General features: G+C 33.0%; 1 long non-coding RNA gene across 1 annotated transcript in view; it reads right to left on the bottom strand.

Annotated features, from left to right (window-relative positions):
* Positions 1-17,625, bottom strand: part of LOC130455903 (uncharacterized) — a 110,378-nt gene that overhangs the window by 61,508 nt on the left and 31,245 nt on the right. The window contains exon 2 of the long non-coding RNA XR_008914163.1: positions 17,296-17,345. This is a non-coding gene — a long non-coding RNA (uncharacterized LOC130455903). The remainder of the gene's footprint in view (positions 1-17,295; positions 17,346-17,625) is intronic.

The raw sequence follows: 17,625 nt of genomic DNA, 5'->3' as shown, positions 1-17,625 counted from the left end.
CTTGTTTTCTTTATTACATTAATAGCTCAAAGGTCATTGTAGTATTATCTATAGATTCAATATGGATTATCCAGCTGAGTTGTGACTTATAAAAGAAAGGGGTATGATTAAATTTGGTGGAAAGGTCAGTAAATAGAAGTGAGAATTAGTCTTTTCATATGTGCTCATCATTCACCTCATTTATATTTCCAGAAAAAGTTGACATCACTGAATGTTCCACAAGATCCCATTTGCCATTGAGGAATTTCCCAGAACACATAGTAATAGTATAGAAAGCTTTAATAGTGATTCCAATTATAATTTCACTATTAGACTATCTGAATGTCTGAATTTTCAAAAGGAAACAGAGTATAATGGGGCTTAATAGGGTTCTTTTATGCAAAGACTTGGTAACTTTCACTTTTTATTATTCTCTTTAATTATAAAAATGAAAATACAGTGAATAACATTTTTAACTTTCAGTTCAACCTTGGAAACTGTACTGAATTTCTTAGCCCCTTGTGTTACAATGAACAATCCATCAGAGAGCTTAAGTTAAGATTCATACTTCAGGTTGAAAATCAGGCAACCAAGTTGCAGTAGCCTACCTGCCAGTGAATTATTTGTTCAGAGAATTCTCACTTTACTACTTTCCAGTGAATGGTGCACAGAATTCAATTAGACATTGCCAAGAAGCTTTCCTTCCCTTTGGGTAGGTTGTTAACTTCTTTTAAAGCGCTAATGGGAAAGAGGTTGTACAGCATCCACTTGACCAGAATGACTTAGAACCCCCTGAGGTGGCTGTCAATGTATTCTCACAACCACATTGGACCTTTCTTAGACAATAATTAGAGATGTCAGGGTCTCCCCAACTCCATAATAATTTCTTTCATGCTGACATTATAACTGAAAGCCCAGATTCATATGGCCCAAAGGCAACAGATGATCTCTTCGGTCCTTTAATAATGGCAGATTCTGCAGTACTTTGGCTAAAGTACTTTTATCCAATTACTAATATATGTGAGTTAAAGCTCGCCTAAAGTGTAGATATGTTATTTTGACAAGTCTTCTATTATGTGGATTGTTCTAAGTTTGATTCCTTAAAACCCATTTGCCTGCTGTATATACAAAATGATGTGGTAGAAAATAAGATTAACAGATCTCCCTCAGACCCCAGGTGAACCTCAGAGGGAGAGAATACTTTCAGTCATTTTGACTTTAATAAGAATTCCCTAAATAATTTCATGATAGTAAATAAATACACTTTAAGCATTTCTTTTATTGAATGGCATGAATGGAATATAAGTTTTAGAACCAAGCACTCAAAAATACTGCCCTTTTGTAGTAAGAGTACATGTCATTTTTTAAACTAATATTAAGGGTTCATTGTTATCAATTTGTTGAAACCATGTAAGTGATTGCAGTGGATTATAACTGATTTATAGATTGAACTCCCTTTAAAGGAATCCAAGTTTATGAGTTTTCTTGAGAGGTGGAGGGCTTCCTTTATTTATTTAGAGGCACAGAAGCAATTAAATGTCTCAAGACACTAGACCCCAATGATGGCAGTGAAGTGGCACTTTGCTACATCACATAAAATGATCATATATGATGAATGAAAATTCCAGCTCAGGAAATTAAAAGCCACAAGGGACAGAGAAATAAATGGATTGGTTGTGGAACATGAAATAACATACTCCCTTTAATTAGCCTTTTACACAGAAAGGGAAGCTAAAATACAAAGGCTTATTGTGAATTTAAGTTGAGATGCAATTATGCTGTAAATATTCTCCATAACAGTCAGTATAATATCTAGCTACTTCCACATGTCTAAAATCCCACTGACCATTTTAAATGAATGGATTTCATTCTTATTGAAAAGATATTCTATCCTTCTTTGAGCATGATAAAACAACAGGAAATTGCATATCATAGTTCTGTTTCAAAACTTCACACCAACTGGGGCCCTGCAAGAATGACTACAGTTTTTTTCTGAGTATTGTTGTTATGTTTAAGATGTATTTTTTCCTTTAAATCTGCTTTAGCTCATGTGATTGTTAATGTTTCCTTGTTTTCTTATACATGTACATACTTGGCTACCTTAATATAGCATATTTGTGTTATATTTTCACAAATTTGTAAAATTTTTTAGAAGCATAGCTTTTAAGTCTGCATTTACTGTTGCTAAGTGAAGGAGAAAATTATGGGCTTAAAAACAAACAACAAAACCCTACTTTTGCCCAGAATAACAAGAAACTTCTTGTACAGATGCATATTTAACTTAAAATTTATAAATGTTTGTTTTCTACTTCTTCTTTGTCCATTTATATCATTGAGGCCATCAAAAATCCACATAAGATGACTTGATCATCAATAATGAACCCACAGGAAAGACAGAAATAGGCAATATTTCTCCTCAGTGTCCTCAGTCTGATTTAACATTTTTAAGGAAAATCAGTTAAATGTCTGCTATCTGTAAAGCATTTTCCTCATACACAGGGTAGAGATTGCAGCATAGTGAATACAGCTAATCTTGAATAAAAATTGGCTTCAAGTCCCTCCACTGCCACATATTGGCATGGAAACTTTGGACATGGCATCTAGCCTTTCGGTGTTTCTCTAAACTGTTAACTGAAAAATAAGAGTTGACCTGCATTGTTAGATGTTTTAACAACACAACTTTCACATACTAGAAGAGTCAAAAACAAAAAATGTATAAAGCATTGTATTCAGTGTTTGGAGATTGTTTTAAGATGAAAAATTACACATTTGTTTTCTTCAAGAAATTGTAACCTAAAGCAGGAGTCCCCAAACTTTTTATACAGAGGGCCAGTTCACTGTCCCTCAGACCATTGGAGGGCCAGACTATAAAAAACAAGTATGAACAAATCTATATACTGTGTCTGGGATAATGGAGGCTGCAGTGCTGGCTGTGAAAGGCCTGTCACACCTTGCATAGGCCCATCACCACCACCACCATACAGGGCAGCAGTATACACAGTGAAGAATCCCCTTCCCCAGATCTCGGCTCACTATGCTGATGTCTTCCATTGTGCGGCCACACAATCCTTTGTGTGGCACCTCGTTCTCATTCAGCTACTCTCAGAACAAGGTTTCACATAAAGGATTATGTCACCGGAAGTAGTACTGTATGTGAGCGAAGCCACACTTTGTGGCGGCACCAGAGCACAGGATGCATTTGCACTGACCACCAATGAAAGAGGTGCCCCTTCCGGAAGTGCAGTAGGGGCTGGATAAATGGCCTCAGGGGGCCGCATGTGGCCCGCGGGCCATAGTTTGGAGGCCCCTGATCTAATGGAAGGTTGGCAGTAACATACACCCAAATTATGATGGTACAAGTTAGAATATCATTGGGGAAGTGGAAACAGACACAGACAAAGAGCTTTAGGAAATTTGAGAATGGAGAAATTACTGTCATCTGCTGAATCACAGATTACTTTTTAAAAAAGAAATGGCACTCAAGTTGTTTCTGAGGTAAGTGAATTTCAACTGGCAAAGGTGACAAGGGGTGTATTTCACTTGTAACAAGTGGCTGGCTCACAGGTATATATGGAGATGTGGTTGGCAAAACAATATTGGGGAATAGTCATTGATTTAGTTTTAATGGAGTATCAATTAGCAGTGAGAAATAAAACTAAGAAGATAAATTGGAGCCAAACTGCAAAAGGTCTTAAATACTTGTGTTAAGAATTATACCTTCCTGGAGTTAATAGGAAAGCACTGGAATAGTTTCAATATGGTAGGTAGGTGGGAAGATAGATTGTAAGTGGTTTAGGATAAAATGGCCTGTTCAGTTCTTTAAGATCCTAATTCAAATGTTTTAACTTAGAAGACTATTTTGTCAGTAATAACTTTCTTGATACTTCATCTAGTATTAAAAAAACAAGCAACTCAATGCTGTTATAATGTGAAACAGAATAAAAGAACTGGATCTTTAGTTTAATTGGTATGTGCCAGAGAAGGGATATGTTGAAGCCAATTTGAACTGGCTCAAGAGAGCTGATTGTTAAATATTCAGTATGAGCATTTACAACTAAGAACTCTACAAATTCTACAAATCAAAGATTCATTCAACATCTTACTAATTATCTAGAATTAAGAAAATGATGAAGAAAATGTTATTAATGCAGATTTATCTTTACAGTATGTCATTCCCTACCCCTTAGAGAGCCAATCACTAAATATTTACCAGCACATTCCTGAGGAAAAATTCTTCAGTAGAAATTCCCTATGCTAATGTAGGCATTATATTCTATACAGTTTTTAGTTAGATAAATAGCTAAATCCTAAATTACTGTGAGATTACATAAAATATCCTGAGTCAAAAAGTAATCGAGTCAGAAACATGTCTTGATTCCAGGTGATCTTGTTTTGGAGAAACTATGAATTATCATGCTTTACTGCCCTTTTTAAAATTTAAGAATATATATTATAGCTCTCAATCTTGAAGCCTTATCTCTTTGCCGAATTTAGTCCTTTGAAGTTAACAATAGTTTCTCTCTCTCTCTCTCTCTCTCTCTCTCTCTCTCTCTCTCTCTCTCTCTCTCTCTGTCTCTCTGTCTCTGTCTCTCTGTCTCTGTCTCTCTGTCTCTGTCTCTCTCTCTCTCTGTCTCTGTCTCTCTCTCTCTCTGTCTCTGTCTCTCTCTCTCTCTCTCTCTCTCTCTCTGTGTATACTTATCTAAGTTTATTTTTGATACATGTTTTCTTATGGTTGTAAAGAGAAGCAATTCTATCCTTTGTAAACATCTAGCCCTGAAGAGAGGAGAGATTCAAAATGGTGATAGAGGTTTAGGAATAGAGGAGATGATAATTAAAAAAAATACATATGTGATATTATTTTCAGGATATTATTATACTAGGTAAACAGATATCTGGAATAGAAGATTATGGAGAAATCTTACATCTGTTCTATTCCTCAATTCTCGCTTCTCCCCAAACTTTTTGTATCATCTTCCTTTATATTAACAAACTTTTTTCAATCATTTCAGTCATGTTTGACTATATGTGACTCCATTCGGGGTTTTCTTGGAAAAGATACAGATTAGGAAACTGAGACAAAAAAGAGACCTTTGCCCAGGTCACACAGCTATTAAATGTCTTATATCAGATTTGAATTCAGGTCTTCCTGACTCCAAGCCCATTACTCTGTCTACTGGGTCCCATACCTCCCCCAGTAACAAGTCCAAATAGCAGAAAATCTTCCCAATTGATACTCATCCAAAACAGAGAGCTAGAGAATCTGTTTTTAAGTTTACATTTTAATGATACTTTTTGTATAACTTGGATCTGTTCAATTAAACTGTACACATTTTAATGCACTGAGTACATACAAGTTTTAATGCAAATAATGACTTATGGACTAGATTTCTATTTTATACAGCATACTTACAGTACAGAAGAAAATAAATAGGGAGAAGAGAAAGCGTAAATAAAATTTAATTGAGATGAAGATAAGATGATAAGTAGGCTTGTGTGCAGGAGAAAAGAGGAGGATACATTGGTTGGTCAAGGAAGAAAGACCAATACTTGGACAGTTTCACCTTTTTTCCATAACTGTCCATGCTGTGGTGATTCTAAAAGTTATTGTCCCTGCATAACTTTATTTAGGTCACTACACTCCAATTGATCTGGTCATTCCAACCAAAGAATGAACATCTCAAAAACCCTTGACTTGTCTTCTTGATAACTTAATTTCTCAGAAGATAAACACTGAGGAAATTAACTTATTCAAGACTTAATTAATTCAGTCCAAGAAATTGTTCTTGGTTGTAATAGTAGAAATGAAAGCAAGCTTTAAGGAAAATGAAATCATACCATCTTATGATTTGTATTAGCTGATAAAATGCAAGCTAACAGACACATATCTTGGACTTTATGAAATCAAATTTTGTCATCAAAAAGATACACATGGATCCATGGTGAAAGATTATAAATGGATTAGCTTCAAAGCAAAGGGAATTGTTTTAAAGCAATTTAAAATCTTGATGAAGAAAATAGGAATAAGATCTTTAAGGAAATCATTAGGATAAAGGACATTCCACAGTGAGCCCATATTTTTGGTAGTAAAGATGGAAGTAATGATGCATCTGAGGGAGATTATCTTGACACTCCTACTGCACATACTTCTTTAACATTTTATAGATTATTGTTCTTTTTTCCTAATCAACAAGGAATATACATTGGCATTTGGCATGAAAACCTTTTTTTTTTAGTTTGAAAATACACTAATATAAGGGTTTTTTTTGTCCCTTCCAACATTTTAACAGAACTGATTTTGTTTTTGTCTTATGCTTTACACACATGTTTATTTGTGAAAACATTTGCCGACTGTCAGATAGATAGCTGTAGAACAATGAAGGAGACATGGAACTATATTGAGCCTCTAGGTGTCTCCAGAAGCTGTCTGATGACATATGCATATTAAGTGGGATTTTTGTGTGTCCCCAGTTCAAGATTTAGCCTTTTTATTTTTAAGGTGAATCTTGCCAAACTTGATAAAGTTTTCTTTCTGGTCTAATACGGTGGTGCACATATGGGCCAGCAACAGCTTGTGGCCAAAGTGTGGCTTTTCCTTCTCCTTGAACTATTCTAATTATTCAAATAATTGCTTCCATTCTCTACTTCATCTTGCAAATGCTTGCTTAGTTTTAGTATCCCAGGAGTCAGAAGTTGGCAGTGATTAATAATCAGGCAAACCATGTCTTGATGAATATATTCCTTATGTCATCAATTTACTGATGGGAAGAGTGGATAACAGGACAGCTGGCAAGAAAAGTAGTAAGAGAGATGTGCTTCCCAGGAAGTGAACAACTTAATGTTGTATGATAAAAGTATCCTAAAAATGACACTGTTGTTTACACTTATATCATAATTTATCTGTTAACATTCACAAACTTGTTTTTTACAAAAAAAAAAAACCTGCTATTCAACACTGTAAATACTAGAAGGGTGAAAACATGGAGGGGGAAAGGATCTAGGTTGCATATCAAAATTAAATGATTTTAATATTTACAGAAAACCAAAGAAGCAAGAGAATTAACCTAATGATATTTGAAAGAGCAATTTGTAAAAAAAGTTTCTTTAGCTTTTTATAGAACATGTATTTCTTCTAAATAAATGGATCATTTGCCAGGGTTCAGATAAGATATGCTAACTTTCACCTTTGATTAATTTCTCAAACTTTCTCCTCTTTTTTTTTTTAAATAGTAGAATGACAGGTAAGGGAATTCAATTCTTAGTTCTAAGGAGAGTTCTTCTAGCCATGCTCCTAATTTAAATGGAACTTCATTAAAAAGGAAGCCTTGAAATGCAGTTCATGAGATATTTATAACTCATCATTATAAACCAAAAGAGTACAGTCAGATTTGAATAATCATGCACATTTTCATTTGTTTCTGTAAACCAACCATTTGTGAGAATGCTTTAAATTTCACCCATCACTCATTGTGATCTTTCCAAAGAGGATTGGTATGAGGAATACTTGAAACTGACTATTCAAAGTATTAGGGCATATATAATGAAGCTTAAAATTTAAGAAGTTATTTAAAACAATGCAAGATTCTAGGATTATTGAGATGAATACATATACTTTTTGAAACAACAAGGAATATATTTCATATGTGACTATGCATAAGATTAATGTATTATTGTAGCTCATCTCTCATGCTAATACTTCCATGCACAATGTCAGCTATTGGTAATCAGCACTTGAATAAATACATTTCTAGATGCTCTTATCCTCTAATCTTGTCAAAGTCATCTGAGGAGGTGAAGCTCTCTAGACATGCATTTTGAAATTTTGTTTGCAAAACTTTCTTAGGCAGAGATACACTAGGACAATAGAAATAAATGCCATTCACTTTTTAAATATGAGGGAGTATATTTTGCATGCTCTTTGCCCTTTATAAAAAAGAGAAGATATATGGAGGCAAGAGAAACATAGGGGTTCCTTTTGAATATTAAAAATAAAGCCATTCTGACCTACTCTCTGCCCAAACCTAGGGCTAGTGTAAATTCATTTGCTTATTTTTTAACTCAAGGTTAACATAAATATGCATAGAAAATGCAAAGGACCTTGATTTTCACAGATTTTGACCTTTCAGAATATGTTTCATGAATTTCCTTTCCCTTTTTGTCATTTAACTTTAGTTTCTCAGAGCTTCAGCATACACATTTACTATTGATTTTTAACTAAATACCATACATATTTTTTTTACCAAAATTGTTAAGTGCAGATATGCCTTTCTATAAGATTATGCTATTTTTGTATAAAACACTTGCTATTTATGGGATCTGTGTTTCCTCTTAGATTTAAGAAAATGGTAATCATTCATCCTATCAATCTTCTGAAGAATTTAAGTAAAAGTTCTCCTAATCTTAAGGAATTCCATTAAAACTAGTCTCTAACCTTTTGAGAAACTCCTGGCAGAAAGAAAAATCTAGTTATTTAAAAGGAATATATAACTCTGCTAGAAGAAAGAGGTATATCCACAAAGAGACTTCAGTATTTACTAATTTGCTAATGACCTGAATGCTATATTTCTTTATTCTGCTCTGCCACTTACCTAGTTCTCACCTTGGCTATGTTTGTTGCATGGCTAGCCTTCTCTGAGGCAAGAGCAAGGAGTTCTCTGCTTATGATTGAATGTAAAGGGAAGTAGTTCTCTCTTGCCATATCATCAGCCTAAATGCTTACAAAAAATCTCCATAATTGCCTTATGAACTTTAATTCTACATATAAAATATAGATTTATTACTACTCCCATGACAGACTACAGGATAAATCCCATTACTATATAAAAGAAGTGTTTATTTTCTTATACTGCATTTAACTGTAAAGTTGTATAATACTTGAATTTTGAAAAATCTTTAAAAATAAATGAACCATAAACTGGAGCTTAGGAATCTTAGTTATACAAAGTTACGTCAGTTAGCTTCTTCCACTTCAGTCCATCCATTGTTTAGATCCTTTAGGACTTTAGAGGTCTCAGAATAAACAAGTACTATAGGGAGGCCAGCCACTCTCCATGCTCACCTTCTGTAAAACCTTTGACAAATTAAATAACTTTCCATTTTGTAACCCTCAAACTTCTTATCTATAAAATAGCAATAAAGATACTTATCATGCCTACCTGAAAGCATTATTTTAGAGATGAAACATGACAAACTATGTGAAAGTGTTTTAAACTATCAAGAGATCTATAGACATGCTGTTCTGCCACACTTTAGGTGATGACAGTGTTTGTTTCAGCTTCACAATAAAAAAAAAATAATTTTAAATTGAAACTTCCTTGTGAAAAATAAAAGGTCAGAAAAACTAAGGGAATACAATTAGGAGGGTGACAATGTTGAATAGAGGAGAAAGGAAAGGATCCCTTAATAGTTATAGTTAGGAAATAAGTACAATAGCGTTTAAGAAGGAGTTGTTTCCTCTGAGAAAGTTAATACTTGTCTTTCAAAGTAAATTATATATTTTTTTCTGTAATGTGAGAAAACCTCTAGTAAAGGTCAAAGAAAGAGAAATGGTTGATGGTTGATGATGTCTTGCTGAAAGACATTGATATTATTTTTCAGCTTCATAGTATAGTATTGTCTTCCATTGTTATGTATCCAAGATGTGAGATGAGCTCCAAATAATTGTCAAAACTAATAAGTAATAATCAGTTTTAGAGACTGAAGTGGACACAAATATTAGAACTAAAGGGAACCTAGAAAGAAAAGGCAAAAATATTTTAAACCCAAAATATTTTAAACCCACACATCTTAAATATTTAGAGGCACAAGTAATGTTTACATCTTTGATTCTCTTCAAAAGCAAGGAATTGAGAAAAGATTAGAGAGGTTTAAAACCGATTAATAAAATGATATTTGCATGATGCACTTGGATTTCTGGATCATGACGTGAAATATAGGAATAGTAGTCTCTTTTCCAAAGATAGAGAATGCTTAACAAGAACTGATGAGAAAGAATGTACCCAAAGCATTGCAAGTCTAGTCAATATGTCTTAACATTGAATAGTAAAGGAGAGGAAGAAAACTTCTTATTTGTATACATGAAGTAGATATTGTATAGAGCTGGTAGAGTCTAAGATAATAGTAACTGGAATAGTCAAAATTGCAATGGAGAGGGAAAAGCCAGGAAAATAACTAGCAGTGAAACTAAGTCTCAGAAATGTCTACATACAAATTAATAAATCATATGCCACCAGAAATATAACTAGCATTCCTAATATAAAGGAGAACATTTGACCTCACAGATTGCCACTTCAAAGAAAAACCAGAAAGCAAAGTGGGGAAACATGGTAGAGAAAATTTGAGTGAAAACCAAGAGAGGTAGAAACAGAAGACATTTTGTATTTCTTGTATAGTATAAATTACCTGAAAAGAAAGAGAAAATAGATGAGAACTTCAACAAAGAGATTATAAGCCTAGTATAGAGGCTTGATAAAATAGTGACCGAGCACTTCAGTTAGTCATACATCTGCTGCACTTTTCTTTCTTACTCACTATTTACCTAACAATTTCTCTGACTTACCATAATGAGAATGTCATCCTTCTAAAGGCATAATAACAAACGATCGACAATCCTATTCCAGACTCAGTTCTCATTGACGGGAAAACTTGTGGCTAGTGTGAAAATGATGGAAACTGGGCAAAATGAACACTATCTTATCTCTGATAAAGCATCAGTAACATGGATAGATACAAATCCACACTAGATGCCATGTCAGGTGATCAGATTTTCAAAAGCTTCAGAGGAGGGCTGGTAGGATGCCCTCCTCTAAATGGTATAGGTGAGGTCACCCTGGGAAGGAAATTCTGATGAGCTAAAGAAAAAGAGTTTCAAAAAAGGGCAAGAGGAGAGATGTCAAGAAGTAATAACTATTTATTAGGCACCCACTCTGTGGCTAGACACTGTGCTAAATGTTTGGGATACAAAGAAAGATAAAAGACAGTCTCTGTTCTCAAAGATCTCATAGTCAGATTGGGGAAATCGTATGAAAACAACTATGTACCATCTATCTGTCTGACTCTGTGTGTGTGTGTGTGTGTGTGTGTGTGTGTGTGTGTATATATATATATATATGCACATATATATGTATGTATGTATATACATATATATGCTCAACTTCAACATGTGGGCAAGGCCATTGAAAAAAATGTTTCCCAAATGAGCAAAAAACAAAAAGCCTGACCCTAGAAAAACTTAGCAACAAGGAAGACCAAAATGGAATCAGAGAATAGGACAGCAATTCCCAAACAGAAATGTATGAAGTCTCAAAGGCAATTGTGAAAGGATACTGGGCCCAAAATGAACTCCTAGAAGAGTTACAAATGAGGATCACAAAATGATAACAACAACAACAACAACAACAACAACAACAATAATAATAATAGATGTAGAAGAAAAATTGTGAGAGGAAATGAAAGACCAAAAAAAAAGGAAATACAAAAACTTCAAGCAAGAAAATGGCTTCCTAAAAAATTAGAAAAGGGAAATGGAAAGCTAATTACTCTATAAGACAATAGGAAACAATAAAACAAATTTAAAAGAGTGGGAGAAAATGGCTGAAAATCTGAAATATCTCACAGGAAAAACAACTCCTATATTACCAACTGCCTGCTGACCATCTTCATCTAGCTATCCCATAGGTTCCTCAAATGATGTTTTGCCAATATTTTACCCCCCTACCAAACTATACTATTTCCTAACTTGTGTATCTCTTACATCATAATCCTTTCTCAAGATAAAGTCACAAGGCAAATCTTCCTCTTACTAAATTACATTCTGTCTGTGAATAACTCTAGTCAGTAGTATCTGAATAACATGTTTCATATTCATTCTCTTTTCTCCAGTAACATGGCCACCATCATAGTTTAGGCTCTTATTATTTAGCACTTAAATCACTGCAATAAAATCCTAACAAATTCGACTTCCAGTCTTTCTATATTCTAATTGAAACACATTTGCTAAATTTCTATTTCTATAGTAAGTGTCTGAATAAGGCAATCCCCGACTTGAAAAGCACTAGTGGTTTTCTATTTCCTCTAGATTAAAATACATATTTTGACATTTTAAACACTTCAAATATGGATGCAATTTATTTTTTCTGGATCAATTACTAACCTTTATAAGATCTTTATTATAGGCAGCTGATTATTATCTCTTTCTCCATATTCCAACTTGTACCTCTATGCCATTATAGAAGCTATTCTGCCATGCCTGGAATGCTCTCTCATTTTATATATGCCTTGTATAAAGGGAACCCTCATGCTAATATCATAGCCCACAAGAGTGTCTTCTGCCTGAGCCACCAATGCCCAATCACATAAAGACCCTCAGCCAAAGACTTCCAGAGAAGACCCTCATCTCCTCTATATTCTTACTTTTTATAATCACCCTTCTCCATGCCACTATCCTTTCCCTTTGTGCTGGTCCATCACATCTCAGGAACCAATCAAAGTTTCTCTGACCCAGATCTATAATTCTATGCTGCAAGGGCTCTTAACCTATGACCTCTGTTTGGAACATTCCAGCCATGCTAATGAACTGACTCAGATGAGCAGAAAGTTCACAGTTCCGGGAGGAAGGGGTTCCCGTTACACAATCCCCCTTATGATTCTTTTGGGAGACGAGCATGTTGAATTCTCCCAGATTTACATGCCTAGTTTCCCCAATGAATCATTTCACATAACCAGCTTTCATCTCTAAAGATTCTCTTACTAGAGGTGCACACAATATTGCACTTTTTAAGAAGAAATTACAATAATTTGGGGATAAGAGGGAATTAAAAGAGAAAAAGAGTAAAACCAATGATTGGTAGGCATATTGACAAAAAGCCATTTGGGGGCAATCCCCTTTGGCATAAGAGTTTGCATTCAGAGTAAATGTGGTCAACACCCTTCCTTTTCATTCACTAAATCCCAAAGTTCATTATGGATCTTCTGATGCAGTGTGTGATTTCTGTAGGCTTCTTTATGGTGCCTTCTTCAAAAAGTTCACTTTATTGATTTGGGAAGTTAGCAAGTTTCTTTTCCTGAAATTTCTCTCAAAAATTTTTTTTTAATCTTGAATTTTACAAAAATTTTACAGCCTCTATAAAACATAGTTACCTTCAAAAGTACACATAAGTACTCACTTTTTAAAGGTCAAGTTGTTGGCATTATCAATCCCTGAAATTTCTTTGATTTTGTTTACTAAAAGTTTTCTACATTGTACATAGTTTTTCAGCCCATGGAAATCTATAATCCTTCCTACCTGTTCAAAACTTTCTTTAGTGGCAAAGAATTGGATACTGAGGGGATGTCTCTCAATTTAGTTGTGCTATATGTTTGTAATAGATTATTATTGTCCTGTAAGAAATTACAAGCTGGATGAGTTCAGAAAAACTTGGAAAGATTTATATGATCTGATAAAAAGTGAAGTAAGCAGAACCAAAACACTGTATATATAACAGAAATATTGTATGATGATCAACTGTGAAGAACTAAACTATAATTAGCAATGCAAGTTTCCAAGATGTCCACAAGGGACTCATGATGAAAAATGCTATCCATAGTCAGAGTCTGATTATAGATCAAAATATGCCATCTCTCACTTTATTTCCTTCATGAATTTTTTTGTTGTATATATGATATATGTCTTCTATCATGGCCCTAGCACTATGGAAACACATATTACACAAAACTGCTGATATAATTTATATCAAACTATTTATCATCTTGGGGCAGGGTAAGGGAGAGTGGGTGCGAATCTGAATCACAAAAGGTCAGAAAACAAATATCAAAAATTGTTTCTATGTATAATTAAAAAAACTTTAAAATGCATAATTCTTGTGAGCAGGAAAGCTTTGGTTATTGTTGTCTATTTTTAGTTCTTATGTTCTAAACATGTGGCATATCACACATGCAATAAAAATTTCATGAAGGAAATAAATAGGAAGATGTCACGCTCTGATCTGTAATCAGACTCCAGGATCCATTATTCTATGGATGCAGTTTATTTAGATTTAAGCAAAGTATTTAATAAAATGTTACTATAATCTTACAGAGATAAAAAGAGACATTGACTACATATAATTAGCTATATTCAGAACTACATGAATGGCCAAAACAAAAGTGAAATCAGTGATGATTTCTAGTCATTTTCCTCCCTAGTAGAGACTTCCAAAGATCTATATCTTGCTTTATATTATTTAATATTATAAGTGACTTGGGAAAAAGTATTCTTATGAAATTTGTAAATGACATAATATCAGATAAGGAGTCAATACCCAAAAACATATTACCAGAATATATTTCTAGACCAAAATAATTAAGATGAAATTTAATAGGGACAACTTTAAAATTTTGGATGTAAAAGTTAGCTTCATTAATAGACAAAAACTTCATTTTTTCTGAAAATTAATATAAGTTAAACATGCTTCATTAGTAGGAGAAAATAACCAAAAAAGCTAATGTGATCTTGGACTGTGTTGAAAAGCAAATATTCCAGGAATAACAAAATGATAAGAACTATTCTATTCTTCTCTAAATGGACCTCATTAGTATCACTAGTTTCAGGCACTATGTTTAGGAAGGGGAAATAATGTGAAGGGAATTAAGAGGAAGACAACCAGGATGGTAAAGAGCCTTCATTTCATGCGATATGAGGATCACATGAAAAAAGGGGAGATGTTTAGTCTAAAGAAGAAAATGCTTGAGAAAAATGATAATTGTCTTCAAGTATCTGAAGCTTCATTTGTAAAAGAGGGCTGATATTCCTACTGATATCTCTTAGGATATAACTAGGAAAACCTTTAGGAAGTTTAAATGAATAAAATTTAGGCTTGGTTTCAGACAATACTTCCTTACAATTAACTTTCCCGGAACAAACTACTATAAAGAGGTAACAAGGTTCATCTCTAAGTGAAAACTAGATTCATATTTATTACATATACCACAGCAGGAATTCTTTTTTTAATTGATTGGATTATATGATGGCTGATATCTCTTCCATTTCTGAAATCTGTAGTTTGTGAAAACTAGGTTCATAAAATTTCAAGATTTACTCATAATCACATCACTAATATGTATGAGAAGAATTGGAATCAATATCCTCCTGACACAAAGACTACCATCCTATGTAACTAGAATAATTGTGAGTAATTTCCAAAGGGAAGTTTAAATTAAATTAAAATGTCTTTTGAGGACAAAATGAGTCTGATGTTATGAAAATAAATCATCCCTTTGCCAAGAATCTTTAAAAGATAAAGAAAAATGAAAGTTTAGGATATATTTTAGACAAATATAAGATGTCAAACCAATTATCTCTTGGGCCCCAAAGGATAGTTGAAGTACATAGTCACTTTAAAAGAAAAAAAAAGGATATAGAAATTGTGAAAATTACTCAAAATGTCTAATATCATTAATTGAGATGTAAAGTTAAACAAATTTGAAGTACTGTCTCATCATTAAATTGTTGACTGTTATTAATAGCAATCACACAATTCTGGTGAATTTGTAGAGAAATACATACTTCATTATTGGAATATATGAACTTAAAGGTTTTGGAAAGTAATTTACAAAACTGTAGTAAAACATTTAAAAAATCTTGTTATTTGACCAATAAGGCCATTTTGGGAGAATGTAACTTTAACATGTTATGAAAAACAAAGATTTCTCTTCTTAAAACTGACATAGAAAAATATGCAAAAATATTATCTTCTAAAAATTAGAAAATGATTAAATAACTAATGGTCCATAGATGTTAAGCAATTTTAAATTTCTTTTTTGAATCATATTATCTTTATTGATTTCTTTTGAATGATAAACAATATTGCAATCAAAATGAACATGTACGGGAAATAGAAAATGACCCTTGGGTGAAAAAAAGAATCAAAAAAGCAGAACCAGAAGAAAGTGAAAGGGAATGAATAAGTAGGCAAAGAAATAATCCTCATGTAAACTGTGAGGCGCAGTGAGAAAATAGTGGTCATATTTTGTAGTGAAATTCATTTATTTAAATCTAAATAATTGCTTAGAAAATCCAATTGGTGGATTGACTTCTAATAAAAGTTGAAGCAAAAATACTTAGAATAAATTATATAAATAGCATGAACTCTTTTAAAAATCTCATTTGTTTTATTCAAAATAACACTTTTTTCCCATCATGCCATGAAAAACTTACTAAAAGTTTTACTAGAATTTAGATAAACTATATAGGTATTATTTTTTGCCATCTACACATGTAGGAAGCCTGTTAAGAAAAAAAAAAGACTCTAATCTGGTGTGACTTGTTCATGATCAAAAAGAATTGTAGACTTGTCATTACTGCTTTCTTTTCTAGATGTTACTGGCCATCCCTTTAATAATAATTTCAGAATGTTGTAAAGAATTGAAGTCAACTAGAATACCCTATTATTTCCTGGCATGTATTCTTTTTTCTTCTTAATAAATTGTTCTCTTCCTAGTGGGAGAAAGTGGAGTATTTAGGAAATTTTCATTTCTAGGCACTTTTTGTATTTCCCATAATCTGCCAGAGATCATGGGATAATAGACATATAGCTAATAGGGACCTAAGAGGTCAATCTAATTTTTTACACTTTACATGAGGAATTTGAGGCTCAGGGAGGTTAAGTAATTGCTCAAAGTGGTAAGCATTAGAGCTAGGATCTCTATGTTTCCACAATCCTACTCAACAGTGTGTTGAATCTTGTATAATTCTTTTTTTCTAAACTATATATTCTAAATGTAATTTATGGGCAAAGAAGAACATTTCTAAGAAGTGTTTCACTTTTGCCTTTAATTTTCTCCCTAATCTAGGTCAGCCTTGACCTTGACATGAAAATGACACAGAAATGAGAGTGCAAATTGTTACAAATATATAGTAGAAATCTTCAAAATATTTGTTTTTCTATTATAGATTAAAATATTTCCTATTCAAAAAGAAACTAATCTTATCTCTAATTTGAGGCTTATAGAAGAAATCACATTGTTTTTATGTTTAGAATTTTAATATATGAAATGAATGCTTAACGTAATTAAATTTTAAACATTTAATTAAAAAACTATCAAGAGAAATCCCCTTTTTTATTTCCCTTATTGTAAAGAGCTATTATTAGTCAAAGTCAAAAATATCATTGAATTAAACTATTTGAAAAAGTTGCTGACTTATTTTAAACAAGTTACAAAAGCACTTTATCCTGATAACTGAAAATCAAAGGGCATGAAGCCTATCATTTTCCAGTAAACTGCTTTTTTGCTATTAAATTCTATACAAATTTGAAACTGTCATGTGCCCAGTCATTGACTTACCTCCCTGCCAGGCAACAGCTGTTCAGTTCACTCTTCAAGAGTTCTTCTTTCTAGATGACATTGGAAGTGAAACGAAAGACTTTACTGTTGATAAATTCTCATCTCAACAAAAAATATTATATAAGAACCAAAGAGGGCAAACATGTTTTAGAATATTTCAGCTATATCATTTAGGTACAGAAATTTAAATGTGTTTATTTTTCTATATAAAATTGTTGCTTCCTTTTAGATATGGCTAAAATGGACAAGATCTATAAGATAACTAAAACATGATATGGAAATATAAATCTTTCAATAGTTCTCATTCCTTTTTATTTTAGGGGTGCTTAT

This window comes from Monodelphis domestica, chromosome 8, assembly GCF_027887165.1.
Source record: "Monodelphis domestica isolate mMonDom1 chromosome 8, mMonDom1.pri, whole genome shotgun sequence".
Classification (NCBI taxonomy): Eukaryota; Metazoa; Chordata; class Mammalia; order Didelphimorphia; family Didelphidae; genus Monodelphis; species Monodelphis domestica.
The sequence above is the reverse complement of the archived record's forward strand: the minus strand, read 5'-3'. Positions and strand labels throughout refer to the sequence as shown.